Source organism: Podarcis gaigeae (assembly GCF_964106915.1).
Source record: "Podarcis gaigeae genome assembly, chromosome: 4".
Lineage (NCBI taxonomy): Eukaryota > Metazoa > Chordata > Lepidosauria > Squamata > Lacertidae > Podarcis > Podarcis gaigeae.
In genome coordinates this window covers 80,881,354-80,895,104 of record NC_139677.1, presented here as the reverse complement: position 1 = coordinate 80,895,104, position 13,751 = coordinate 80,881,354, and positions in this window count along the sequence as shown.

Sequence of the window (13,751 nt, the reverse complement as noted above, 5' to 3'; positions counted from 1 at the left end):
AGCGCCTCTTTGTCAATTTGAGCATAGTTGCGCTCCGTGGGCGACAACGTACGGGAATAGAAAGAGATGGGCTTTTCCGACCCATCCGGTTCCCTATGACTCAGCACCGCCCCCAGGCCGTATTGAGAGGCATCACATGCCAGGACCAGCGGCTTCGATTCATCATAATGAGCAAGGACGCTCTTGCTACTCAGCATTCCTCACAAAGAGTCAAAAGCCTTCTGCTGCTCCTGCCCCCATCGCCACACATTCTTTTTCTGCAACAGTCTATGTAATGGTTCAGCTACCGAAGCTTTCTGGGGTAAGAACGAATGATAAAAGTTAATAAGTCCCAGGAATGACTGCAACTCCGTCTTGTTCTGTGGTCGTGGTGCCTCGATGATGGCCTTAACCTTAGCATCTGTGGGGTGGATGCCTGATGCATCAATTTTAAACCCCAAGAATTCCACAGTTGGCACCCCAAAACTGCATTTTTCCTTTTTTAGTTGCAACCCCACCTCCTTGAACTTGAACAACACTGCACGGACACGCGCAACCAGTTCCTGTGGGTCTTTTCCAGCAATCAAAACGTCATCAAAAAATGGCAAGACCCCCGGCAGACCTCTTAACAGGTGTTCCATGAGCCCTTGAAAAATCCCTGGGGCCACACAAACTCCAAATTGTAATCTGTTAACTCTGAACGCCCCTTTATGTATGACAATAGTCTGTGCTTCCGCTGATTGTGGGGTTACTGGCAGCTGTTGGTAAGCTTGCGCCAGGTCAAGTTTGGCGAACACCTTGCCCCCAGCCAGTTTAGCCAACAGATGTGATACGACTGGAATGGGGTATGAGTTTCCCCTGAGTGCCTTATTGATAGTACATTTGTAATCAGCACAGATCCTGACTTCCCCATTTGCTTTAAGGGGCGTGACGATTGGAGTCTCCCACTTAGCGGAGTCCACGGGTGAGAGAACTCCCTGCTTGACCAATTTATCCAGCTCTGCTTCGATCTTGGGTTGCAGTGCAAATGGCACTCGCCTTGGTTTGAATCGGATTGGGGCCACCCCAGGGTCCAATTCGAAGTCAACTGGGGGCCCTTTATAACAACCCAGTTTTCCATTAAAGAGACCAGCAAATTCTTTGCATAATGCCTCGCTCATCTCAGGGCAGGTTTGGATTGAATTAAGCCCTGATATACTCAGTCCCAGGGCGGGAAACCAGTCAGTGCCCAGGAGACTGGGGCGACTGCCCTTCGCAATCACCAGTTTGAGTACCGCCTGTTTGTCCCGGAACTGTACTCTCACGGCACACATTCCCATGACATGGATGCGGCCCGCTGAGTATGACTGCAAAGTTGCCGGGAAGGGCTCCAGAGGGGGCAACTTACCCCTGGGGAAGAATGTCCTCGCGGTCTGGTCCGACACGATAGTGAATCCAGATCCGGAGTCCACCTCCATGTCGCACAGCTGACCCTCAATCTTCACCTTGACGTGTGCCTTGCCTTGCGCTGGAAACTGCACGACCCTCCCGTTGATCTCCGTTACGTAGTGGCAGTCCTTTAGAACATGGTTCGCTGTGGCCGATCTGCGATGCTCCAGTCTAGGTGCTCCTGTCGCTCCCAACGCTGCCGATCTACAGACCCTGGCGATGTGACCTGTCGTTCCGCATGTCCGGCACATAGCATCTCGGAAACGACAACTCTTCCGCTCATGGTTTCCGCCACAACCAGGGCACCTGCCTCGGTGATCTTTGTGCACTGTGCAGGCCTGACGCACTGACTCGACCCCACGGACTGGGCTCTGGCTCGGAGTAGCCTCTGGCTCGTCCATGGCATGCGCAACTTCTATCTGTGGCTTAGGGACCCTGCGACTGGCATCAAGCTCCTCTCTTTCATAATTCTCCGTGGCGGTGGCCTCCTTCAAGGCTGAAGCAAGGGTAACCTCTTCTTTAGCCACGATGCGTCTTCTGGCTTTCTTGCTGCTCAGACCACCGACAAACCGATCCAGGAGAGTCTCTTCCAGATCTTGGAAGTCGCAGTGCTGAGCGAGCTTCCGCAGTTCAGCTAGAAATGCAGATACAGACTCCCCAGCACGCTGCTGCCTCTTATGAAACTCCATCCCCCGGGCCATCTTGGTCTCAGTAGGCGCTAAATGGCTTGTTAGGCAGGCAAGAAAATCTTTGAGAGATGTCTCACTTAGCTTCGCTGGGGCAAGCAATGCCTTGGCCAGCTTGAAGGTCTCAGGCCCACAGTAGCTCAGGAATGTGGCCCTTCTTTTGCTGGCATCAGTGATCCCTTGAGCCACTGCGAAGAACTCGAAGCGTTCGACGTAGTCTTCCCACGTGTGGGGCTCTGATGGCTGGAAGGGCTCCAATACCCTTGGACTCTCCATTGTCCTGTGGGCAGGGTCGTCTTCTCAGCTGGCCAGTGAGTCTTGTCCTTAGCTTCAATCCGGACTCTGAGGCAGGGCTGCGTTAAGCACTCCTCAGCATTCCGGATCCCATCCTCGTCGCCAGTTGTTGTGACGTGGGGTTTGTGATTTCAGCTCTCTTGACATAATATGCTCGAGACAGTTCTCTAGTAACACTTCTTTATTAAAGCAACAAGACTCAGACTTGAGGAGGGGAGAGCTACATTTATAGGGACAGGAAACTAGCTAGAAAGGATACATTTTGGAGGGAACAATATCAGGCAATCACAGTCCTGCCTTTTGGAGGCAACCAATAAGACAGAGGATCCAAATACAGCAGCTTAAATGAACCAATAGTAGCTGTACCCTCTGGAACCAAAAGGCAGTTACTTTACCCTAATGCAAATACAGACAATAATAATACAGATATAAAATTCTTTGACTCAATACACAACAAGATGATAGATAGATAGATAGATAGATAGATAGATAGATAGATAGATAGATGATAGATAGATGATAGACAGATAGATGCTTTAGTCTGGCAGGAATCGTCTGTAAATTATTGCACTCTCTTGGGCAGGGGGACGTCTACTCTCTTCTCTTCCATGTCCAGCTTGTGGACTTCCCACAAACATCTGACTGGCCACTGTGAGAACAGGATGCTGGACTAGATGGGTCACTGGCCTGATCCAGCAGGCTTTTATTACCTTCTTACTGTAACATCTACTTTGGTCCTTAAAGGTAAAGGTAAAGGGACCCCTGACCATTAGGTCCAGTAGCGGACGACTCTAGGGTTGCACACTCATATTGCTCTATAGGCCAAGGGAGCTGGCGTTTGTCTGCAGACAGCTTCCGGGTCATGTAGCAAACATGAATAAGCCACTTCTGGTGAACCAGAGCAGTGCACGGAAACGCCGTTTACCTTCCCACTGGGGCGGTACCTATTTATCTACTTGCACTTGACGTGCTTTCGAACTGCTAGGTGGGCAGGAGCTGGAACTGAACAACGGGAGCTCACCCGCCGCAGGGATTCGAACTGCCGACCTTCTGATTGGCAAGCCCTAGGCTTTGTGGTTTAGACCACAGCGCCACCCGTGTCCCATGCTTTGGCCCTTACTTTAGCTAAATTAGAATACTGTACAGTGGTATCTCTGGTTACGAACTTAATTAGTTCTGGAGGTCCGTTCTTAACCTGAAACTGTTCTTAACCTGAGAAACCACTTTAGCTAATGGGGCCTCCCGCTGCCGCCGCTGTTTAATTTATGTTCTGATCCTGAAGCAAAGTTCTTAACCCGGGGTACTATTTCTGGGTTAGCGGAGTCTGTAACCTGAAGTGTCTGTAACCCGAGGTACCACTGTACAACACTGTGTACAATCAATTGATCAAAACCATCAGGAGGACTAATAACAGCATTTCCCTATAAACATGCAAGCCACTAGATGCTGTTCTGAAGTCTAGATTTCCTCTCAAAGTAATATTGTTTCAAAAAAAGAAAAGCGTGTCATACGTTTATCTGGATTTACAAACATGATTCATGCACGTTTCTGATAAACAAGGTATGTGTCCATTTCACTCTCCTAGACAGCCGGTTTCAGGAGATGAGCTAACTCATGCCTTTTAACTCCTCATGAGATCAGCCAACTTCAATGTTAGAAAGTCAGATTCACAGCCTGCCTAGCACTTGTAGGTGTTAGCCTGACTTGACATCACCTCCTGGCTAGTAAGATTCATATCTTACCAGCTTCTTTTCTTTGGCACTTTCCCCTCTCCTGGGTGTGTGCAGAGCTACAGTATCTCCTAGTAACACAAACATGTCAACAGTTTGCAACGAGAACTGGCAAAGAGACCTGTGGCAAGCTATCGTCTCTCAGCTCTGTCCCCTTCTCTGCAGCCTGGGAGTTAGTGGCACTGATTTGCTTACCTTTTACAGGCCAGTGGTCAGGATTTCAACCAGATAGTGCATGTCAAGTGCGACAAACACTTTTAAGTGCTTGACACTTCAGTCTCCTTCACTCCGAGGAAACTGAACCCTGGGTAAGAGCCTGGAACCTCTGGAAGGGAATGGTGATTGTTCCTTTAATGGCCCATGCTTAAATAGCCAGTGCCACGAGACTTGTCCACATATTTCAGCAAATTGAATCCTTGTTTAGATTTTAACACTTGCTGGACTCAGCAATCAGAAGAGTCTCAGCATGCAGCTTATCCCCGCCAAGCTCATAACACTATATCAGAAGCTAATGCTAATAATATTGTTATAAAATGTACAGTGGAGTTGGGGGAAAACACCCTTCAAAGCTGCCACATCCAGAGTGCTCAGCTAGCCACCTCTGAGGCTACTTTGGAGGAGGGAAAATGCAGGAAAGCATCTGCTTGGATCATGACCATTAGCCTCGTTGTTCCAGCCGCAGATGCCCTGATGCAGCAAAACTAGCAAGACAAAGCACCAACAATACCAGGCTTGTCTCTGGGATGAAAAAAGAAAAAAGGAAAAAGAAGAAAAGCACCCAACTGTCTGCCTTGTCATTGTGTTTTCCCACACAGCAGTACTTTATAGATTGGCCTGCTTTTGAGTCTTTCAAGGGTCCTTATCGCAGCCTTAGCCCAGAAGCCCTGCTTTTTATCAGCTGCTATTATACCCTGGCTCTCTCGATACCTTAGTGGTGCTCCCACATTCTTGGCTCACGGTTTTGCACAGTTGTCCGTAGCAACTAAGCTGCAACCGAGTGCTTGGTTTTGTAACTGCACATGAATCTGAAAATTAAGGTTATTAATTTCCATCCAGGAGAATGCAGTCTGTCTCGCTTACACAGAGCATGAAATGTTTCCTGGGAAGCCTTTACAGACGTCTTGCGCAGAAAGGCCCCCCACCCACCATAGCAGCACAGGATTAAGCACCAGCCACAATAAATTAGGGTTTTATGAGATCATAAAAGGCCCAGAACACCCAAATAAATAGGTTGTAAGTCAGGAAATATAAAGAGTATATGTTTGCCTGGATCTTTAATCCTAGAAAGTTCATAAAACCATTTGGTAACATTGCCAGTAAGGTGACATAATACTGTCTGCGAGGATCAAAACACATTCAGCCCAGCTCACTTCCCCAGGCTACACACGCACAAGCTGCAGGATAACTATCAAATGGATCTTCAAATTATAAATAAATTTGCCCTCTAAATTGTCCTGAAACCCCACACCTGCACATTTTTCAAACTCAACAATTTGCAAAAATCAGTGTTCTACATCAACATTTGACGTCTGACATATATAATATACAATTTCAATATTTTATATTTTAATTGATGGATTCTAAGACACCCCCCCGGGGGCAGGAATCTATCTTCTATGGCACCAGATTTGGGGGGGAGGGCAAAGTGCCCTCTGGGACCATTGTGACAGCTTGGTGGCGCCACAATGATAAGCTTACAAGGGCAGCAGGACTAACAGCACCCAGACATAAAAAGTGTGTGAGACTGCAGGCACTGTTAATAAGCTCCAAAAGCACAAGGCAATGAATGGAGGAAAGAAAACTCCTTCTGTTACTGGAGACTTCCATTAAACAAGCAGACCTGAATCAAAACTTGCTTCACTGAGGTTGGGAAGATCTTGACGTGTTAGGGAAGGGGGCCTTATGAATCATAGTACTAGAAATGGCAATGAGTTAAAGCATTTTGCAGAACAATGCACCGGAGCGTTGTCAGATCTCAGCTCAGAGAGCCTCTGCAAAAATTTTGAGATAGTGGGAGAAGATGCAGCTACTGTGTCTCCTTCGCTGATCCACCACTTGGTCTACCCCAGTAGCAGCTGTGCTCATTGGGAAGGGTAAGGGAGAAGGCAAAGAGACCAGCAGTACTTTCTTGTTCTTTCTTGATCTCCTGCCCTCAGGCAGAAGATATAGAAGCATGTCGCACCAACAGGGTAAAAAACAGCTTCTATCCATGGGCTGTTAGGCTGCTGAATGAAAAGATAACAACAGGACAACTGACTTTCAGGTTTGGTAGGTTGTGCGTCAGTAAACGAGGGGAATTAAGACTAAGAGAGCTGAGTGGGGGGTGCTCGTGTAATCTCACTGTACACAAGTTGTACAAGTGACAATAAAGTATTTCAATTTCAGTTACAGTAGGGGAAGCTAGCACAATGACAGGTAGAGCCAACTAATCCTAGTTTTCTAGTACCCATCCTCCTTCCTGCTGACTTCTGCAAGCACAACACTGTAGGGAGGATAAGCAATGCTACCCGCTTGGACTAGTTATAAATGAGAAGGCAGACAGGTGAGGGTTGGCTGAGGGTAGAGGGAGCTTGGTGTGGGCAGTGCCCCACTAGTGCTAATGAAAGAAACCTTCCAATTAAAGCTTTTGAATTAATTCCCCAAAATGTGAGTCGAGTGTCTGTCAGTATTTGATCGTAAACATACAACAGCATTTTGATATTTTTCTTTTTTCTTTTACAGACTGGAACTGTGACAGTTATTTGATGACAACTTGCATTGTTCATTATTTGAAGGCTGGCATTATTTGATAAGACAGTAGCACTTAATGTCTGACTCTGATATTTGGCTTTCAGTATGCAATTTGGTCAGTCTGCAAGCGCCTACTTGTGTCTCTAAATGATGTTTGGTTCGCTAACTGATCGCTTTCATGCTAACTATTTTATATCAATTACCGTACTCACAGTAGGCAGTAGGCAGTACTTAATTTCTTCAAAGGTAAAGGTCTAAAAGGGATGCGGGTGGCACTGTGGTCCAAACCACTGAGCTTCTTGGGCTTTCTGATCAGAAGGTCAGCAGTTCAAATCCCAGGGATGGAGGGAGCTCCCGCTGTTCCGCCCCTGCTCCTGCCAACCTAGAAGTTTGAAAGCATGCCAGTGCAAATAGATAAATAAGTACCACTGTGGTGGGAAGATAAATGGCGTTTCTGTGTGCTTTGGCACTCATCACGGTGTCCTGTTGCGCCAGAAGCGGTTTAGTTATTTATTTATTTTTCCGCTCATATGAGTCGATATTTGATTTTGTCAGTAACACTAAATTTTATAAAATTAATGGGGATGGGGAAGCAGTAAAACCAGTGGCGTAGCGTGGGTTATCAGCACCCGGGGCAAGGCAAGTAATTTGCACCCCCTAACCCGTGGATTTGCGCCCCCTAACCCGTGGATTTGCGCCCCCTAACCCGTGGATTTGCGCCCCCTAACCCTAACCCCCAGATGTTGCGCCCGGTGCGGCCGGCCCCCCTGCACCCCCCACGCTATGCCACTGAGTAAAACAAAATAGTTATTTAACCAGACAACTATACCGGGCTCAAAAGAAATACATTTAAATAAAATGGTCATATGAAAAGTTATGTGTTCATAAAAAAAATAGACATTTTTACTCTTTGCAGCCAACCCAAAGTACCGTATTTTTCGCCCTATAAGATGCACTTTTTCCCCTCCAAAAATGAAGGGGAAATGTGTGTGCGTCCTATGGGGCGAATGCAGGCTTTCGCTGAAGCCTGGAGAGCGAGAGGGGTCGGTGCATAGGGACCTCTCTCGCTCTCCAGGCTTCAGGAAGCTATCTGCAAGCCTGGGGAGCCCCGCGGACTCTCCAGGCTTGTGGATAGCAGACTGCATCCTGATTGGTGCAGATATCGGGCAGCCCCACAAGTTCGAGGGACAGCAGGGAGGCGAAGCGCCGCCATCCCGCTATTCCCCGACCTGGTTTGGAGGCTGGCGGTGGGGAGAAGCAAGCTTGCTTCTCCCCATCGCCAGCCCCACAAGCTCCGGGGACAGCAGGGCAAGCCGCTGCCCCACAGAGGCTAGAGAGGCTCTCCCTGAAGGCAGAAGAGGGAGACGGAGCGCTCCGTCTCCCTCTTCTAGCTTGGGGATGGCTGCGCAAACCTCGGGGGGGAAATAATTTTTTCCCCCTTGATTTCCCCACAAAAAAAACTAGGTGCGTCCTATGGGCCGGTGCGTCCTATAGGGCGAAAAATACGGTAGTTGTTCAAGGCACATTAATAGAAGCAGTTTAGTTATGCTCGTCACATTGCCCAGAAAGCTGTCTGTGGACAAACACCGGCTCCTTTGGCCTGAAGCGGGATGAGCACCGTATCCCATAGTCACCTTTGACTGGACTTTACCATCCAGGGGTCATTTGTTGTTATTGTTGTTTAGTCATTTAGTCGTGTCCGACTCTTCGTGACCCCATGGACCAGAGAACGCCAGGCACCTCTGTCCTCCACTGCCTCCCGCAGTTTGGTCAAACTCATGCTGGTAACCTCGAAAACACTATCCAACCATCTCGTCCTCTGCCGTCCCCTTCTCCTTGTGCCCTCCATCTTTGACAACATCAGGGTCTTCTGCAGGGAGTCTTCGCTTCTCATGAGGTGGCCAAAGTACTGGAGCCTCAGCTTCACAATCTGTCCTTCCAGTGAGCACTCAGGGTTGATTTCCTTCAGTATGGAGAGGTTTGATCTATGGAGAGGTTTGATCTTCTTGCAGTCCATGGGACTCTCAAGAGTCTCCTCCAGCACCATAATTCGAAAGCATCAATTCTTCGGCGATCAGCCTTCTTTATGGTCCAGCTCTCACTTCCATACATCACTACTGGGAAAACCATAGCTTTAACTATACGAACCTTTGTTGGCAAGGTAATGTCTCTACTTCTCAAGATGCTGTCTAGGCCTGTCATTGCCCTTCTCCCAAGAAGCAGGCGTCTTTTAATTTCGTGGCTGCTGTCACCATCTGCAGTGATCATTGAGCCCAAGAAAGTAAAATCTCTCACTACCTCCATTTCTTCCCCTTCTATTTGCCAGGAGGTGATGGGACCAGTGGCCATGATCTTCGTTTTTTTGATGTTGAGCTTCAGACCATATTTTGCGCTCTCCTCTTTCACCCTCATTAAAAGGTTCTTTAATTCCTCCTCACTTTACCTTTACCTTTTTAAAGTACTTAATTCCTTAAAGGAACAGCAAGGGAGCTTAGGTCTTCCTGGAAAACACACACTCTGACTATGTCATCCAGATTGTGAGACTTGCTTTCTTTCCACCTACAACCAACTGGCAAATAAAAAAAATCATCTCACCCATTCAGGGCCAGTTCCAGATTTGGGGGAGCTGCTGTTCTAACCTGGATATGCATGCAGTTCATTTATTTTCAGGTTCTGCTACATCTTTCTACATATAGTGCCCAAGGCAGCTATACTAGACAGCCCTTCAAAGGGAGATGAGGCATCTCCCTGCAGTTTAAAGCAAGAGTCGAGATGCTGATGGATTGCAACTCCCATCATCCCTGCCCATTGGCCACACTGGTTGGGGCTGATGGGAACTGGAGTCAAATAATGCTTGGAGGACCACAGGTTCGCCACCCTCTGCTTTGATGGATCCTACGGTAGTTGAGGTTGTGGAAAGGGCTGCTTAGATGAGGTGCTGCTCCTTCCAGCAATTCCTTAAATTGCTTGCCCAGTCCCCTGTCTGTTTCAAAGACTCCTTGGGAGGCGAACTTGGGCTCAAGCGTACACAAGGAAGAGCTGGAAATTCCCAGGATTTCCTCCTCCTCCTCCTTTCCTATCACCATCCTCAGCACATGCTGAGTCCCCAGGCAGAAGGGAAGTCAAAGTTCACTTCTGGCGCGCACTTGCAAATGTACGTCTCAGGCTTTGTTTTCAGTCCCTGTCACTCCTCGCCCAACACAGTTCGTCAAAAGACGTCGAGCGTAATTGAATTCATCTTTCCAATCACTCTTACAGTCCGGCTGCTGCCACGGCGTTGCCAGCCGGCCAATTAGCAAGTTTGTGTATCTTCGCGTCGCTCGGGATGTGAAGGAACGCAGACTTCTGGATCCAGCTCATTTGTGAAAAGTTAAAACATAACTTTCGCTTCAGTTCAGCTTGGTCTTTCGTCTTTGCAGATTTCTGAGCACCCAAGGGGGTTGACTTCTAAGAAACAGATGTATTTCATCTATGCTCAGAGTCCCTGGTGTTGCTTAGAAAGTGGCAGACTGATTGCAAAACCCTCTGACAAGATATTCCCTTCAGTCAGTGTTCCAAGGGTATGAAAATGGCTGCGGCTAGAGGCAGACAATAGCTTTCAGAGTGGCTGGGGAAACCCAGCCAGATGGGTGGGGTATAAATATAATCATAATTTCAATGTTGAGTTGATGATGGCATGATTGAGCAACAAGTGGGTCAGGCCACTCAGGTGGGTTGTGCTGCGCCTGCCATTTTGTTTTAGGGAAATGATGGTAATGGAGGCTGATCCATTTGGGTAGATGGGGCATTCAGACCCTCCAGGTGTCCTTATTTTCCAGGGACAGTCCCAGATTTACAGAAGCCATCCCAGTTTCTGATTTGATCCCGGAATGTCCAGTTTTTCCATAGGACATCCTTATTTTCACCTGAGAAATGTTGGAGGGTATGGAGTTATATGACCCCTGAGCCAAGGAGATAGGTAACTATACAACCTTTAGAAGACATCTGAAGGCAGTCCTGTATAGGGAAGTTTTTTAATGTTTAATGTTTTATTTATGTTTTTATATGCGCTGGAAACCGCCCAGAGTGGCTGGGACAACCCACTCAGAAAGATGGGGTATAAATAATAAAATTTACTGCTACTGCTACTACTACTATGGAATAGGATGTCCCTATTTTCATCAGAGAAATGTTGGAGGCCATGGGGCACTGTCTCACTGACTTGAGTCTGCCCTCAGCAAGTTCCCACCTGCCTACTTTCTTACTTACAACCAGTCTTGGGTTGTTGTTGCTGCTGCTGCTACTACTGTTGTTGTTGTTGTTGTTGTTGTTGTTGTTGTTGTTGTTGTTGTTGTACCACCCATCATTCAAAGATTACAGGGTTGGGTCTGGCTGTCAGTTTCCTCTTCCTTAGCCTCAGTGTTGCCTTTGCAGAACTCCACATAAGGAAGGGTCCAAAACCTATAATTAGGCGTCATTCACACCATAAATTTAAAACACAGTGATACCAGTTTAAACAGCCATGGCTTCCCCCAAACAATTCTGGGAGCTGTACTTTGTTAAGGGTGGTGAAATTAATAATAATAATAATAATAATAATAATAATAATAATAATAATAATAATAATTTATTATTTGTACCCCGCCCATCTGGCTGGGTTTCCCCAGCCACTCTGGGTGGCTTCCACAGAAACCAAAATACACTAAAATATCACACATTAAAAACTTCCCTGAACAGGGCTGCCCTAAGATGTCTTCTGAATGTCAGGTAGTTGTTTATCGCTTTGACATTTGTTGGGAGGGCGTTCCACAGGGCGGGCGCCACTACCGAGAAGGCCCTCTGCCTGGTTCCCTGTAGCTTTGCTTCTCGCAATGAGGGAACCGCTAGAAGGCCCTCCGTGTTGGACCTCGGCGTCTGGGCAGAACGATGGGGGAGGAGACACTCCTTCAGGTATACTGGGCCAAGGCCGTTTAGGGCTTTAAAGGTCAACACCAGCACTTTGAATTGTGCTAGGAAACGTGAAAGTTGTTAGGAGACCTCTATTCCTCTCACAGAACTACACCTCCCAGGGTGGTTTAACACTCAAGGGAGTTTTGGGAATTATAGCTTTGTGAGGGGAATAGGCATCTCCTAACAACTTCTAAAACATGGAAATGTATAGCTGTTTGTATTCCAGATGAGCTTGAAATGTACTTTATAAACATTGCTTTGCGCTTGCTGTTCTGGCAAGCCAAACTTTCCACTTGATATCTGCCAGAATTCATCCATAGCTTGCATTAGAAAGCTGTTGCTACAGCTGTGGGAGAAGACTATACTGCTGTAATGAAAACGTTCGATGTTCATGCAGCTGCTGTGTACACAGCAAGACTTTCCTTTGTAATGCCATCTGATAAGAGAGGTTTGCAACTGATCTCAGCCAATAAATGTTTGTCCCTGGCTATCTCAGGAAGAGGAAGATTGTATGTAGCTATTTGTAGCTTCAGCTAAGCACAATAGATATTGCACAGAAACAATTAGATGCTCTGGGGATTTGAAATACAATTTGAAGAAATCAAAAGGGAGAGACAGGAATATATCTGGTGGAGAAATCCACATTGTGGTTGGGGATTCTGACCAATCCAGGGCTATCTTGCTGTCTAACTTTTCCCCGTCTGCCATACATTCAGTGCTCAAACTTTGATCATTCCATCTTCCCCTCTTTGGTTAGAGTTCATGGAAGTGTTGCTTTGACAACTGCTTAGATCTTCTCCCTTTGCCTGTTTCTGCCAGAAGTCAGGTCACAGTTTGAAGCACATCACATCCACACCACACATTTAAAGCACTCTTCTTGTTGTTGTTGTTGTTGTTTAGTCGTTTAGTCGTGTCTGACTCTTCGTGACCCCATGGACCAGAGCACGCCAGGCACTCCTGTCTTCCACTGCCTCCCGCAGTTTGGTCAAACTCATGTTCGTAGCTTCGAGAACACTGTCCAACCATCTCGTCCTCTGTCGTCCCCTTCTCCTTGTGCCCTCCATCTTTCCCCACATCAGGCTCTTTTCCAGGGAGTCTTCTCTTCTCATGAGGTGGCCAAAGCATTGGAGCCTCAGCTTCAGGATCTGTCATTCCAGTGAGCACTCAGGGCTGATTTCCTTAAGAATGGAAAGCACTCTTATGCCACTTTAAAAGGGAATCCTGGTAACTGCAGTTGATATTATAGAATCATAGAATCATAGAGTTGGAAGAGACCACAAGGGCCATCGAGTCCAACCCCCTGCCAAGCAGAAATGTTATTTTAGATTCATATACAGACAACTGTGGAATACAATTCCACCTCTATACCCTGAATCTTGTGGTATGTCCCCCCTGCCATCATATTTCTATTTTAATTGACGGGAAATTTCAGTATTATCTATATTATTTAGATCTGTCTGTATTTTATAAGTTTAAGATGGAAGACTTCAGGTGGTGACCAGGGATGGAAGGATCTGTCCATATCAGATGAAGAAGTGTGCATGCAGATGAAAGCTTATACCTAAAACTACTCAAAACAAAATTTAAAAAATCCTTCCAGTAGCACCCTAGAGACCAACTAAGTTTGTTCTTGTATGAGCTTTCACGTGCATGAACACTTCTTCAGATACACTGAAACAGAATTCACCAGACTCTTATATATAGTGAGAGGGTGGGGGAGGGGTATTACTCAGAAGCTACTCCGTTGGTCTTCTAAGGTGCTACATTATAATTTTTAAATTCTTTTTGAAGGATTCTTTTAAAGACTTTCTTAGATCATATAACTTTTTTGAAGACTTGATTCTTTTAAAGGAGTTTTTAGGTTTTTAAGAAGAGTCTTTTAAACTATCTTTTAAAGAATTGTTAATAATAATAATAATAATAATAATAATAATAATAATAATAATAATAATTTATTATTTATACCTCACTCATC